Source organism: Falco rusticolus, chromosome 7, assembly GCF_015220075.1.
Source record: "Falco rusticolus isolate bFalRus1 chromosome 7, bFalRus1.pri, whole genome shotgun sequence".
In the NCBI taxonomy this organism is placed as follows: domain Eukaryota; kingdom Metazoa; phylum Chordata; class Aves; order Falconiformes; family Falconidae; genus Falco; species Falco rusticolus.
Window position 1 is genome coordinate 14,169,143 of NC_051193.1, and position 1,268 is coordinate 14,170,410.

Consider the following 1,268-nt stretch of genomic DNA (forward strand, 5'->3'; position numbering starts at 1 on the left):
TTTGAGTGGATGCATAAAGCGCAGGTGTGGATGCATAAAGCTTAGGTGCTACAGTAATCGCAGTAATCAGTGGGAATATACAGCCTGGTATTTATCAGGTGACCCACTACTGAGCATAGACTGAAGGGATATATGTTCCCGTGAAAACCCTCCCTAGCTGGGCCATTGGCCGCTTTCTTCACTATGATTAGCTTTCTAGAGGATGAGCATACACGTACAGGGTGGGGATGTATGTAGATGTATAATAAGTGCGCAACATTATGATTTATGATTTTTTCTGAGTTTTAATATTTTTTTCGAGAATCTGATCTTGATTCCAGCTCAACCCCGTAGTAAAGCTTCTGCTCATTTAATAGATGACTTTACCATTAAGCATTTGCAAAGAACAGAACAGACACTTCCATTTAATTGTGCAGCAATGCTGTAAAAGCACACGTCCAGCCATTTGAGTTAGCTTGCGCAGGACGCACGTTTTGTGTATCCTGCACACAATACTCTGCCTAGCACCACAGCCTTGGAAATCACACCTAGAGTCAATAACTGCACTCTGCCGAGTTTATTAATTAATAACCACCTCAAAAAGTGAGAGGGTCCTCTGCCTTTAGCTAGGGCTCTCTAAAATTGTTCCAAGTACTTTCAGACCCAGGAATCAACCTTCAGAGCCTTTTCTCAGTGTGTGACATTCATCCTGGTGACACTCCAGCAGCACGCTGCTGAAGGACAGCTGGGGCATGTCTATATTTATTCCATTGCTCATTGCTGGCATGTCCCTATCTAAGCGAAGAGGTGGTCTAGGGTTACGGCAATAAGTCTTCCAACTGCAGCCATAGGAAAGTGGCAGGGAATTGCTTTCGTGTGAATTAACTTTTGCTAGGGGGAATAAATGTGAAGTTTGATGCCATCTGAGCTATCAGAAGAATTTATGACGTCTTAAGACAGAAGGCAAGTTTTAGGTAGTAACATTCTTTGTTACGTATTTTCGATAATTGATGGTCACGGACTTAAACATTCTTCACTGTAATTGTATCTGTGCCTGTAAACTGAGCAAACACTGAGCAATCATCTGCAAATCCTATTTAGGCAGCAGGGTTCCAGACAAGCTTAATTATGCTCATTTTAATTTATGTAATTTAACTTCATTCTGGTAGGAAAAATACTTGTTAATTCACTTTTCTAGTTAGAGCTTCTAAAGCAAGCCTTATTGTTATCATTATGGGGAAAAAAGTCTTTGCGGGAGCCAGACAACATTTTCTGGTATGTGTCTAGAC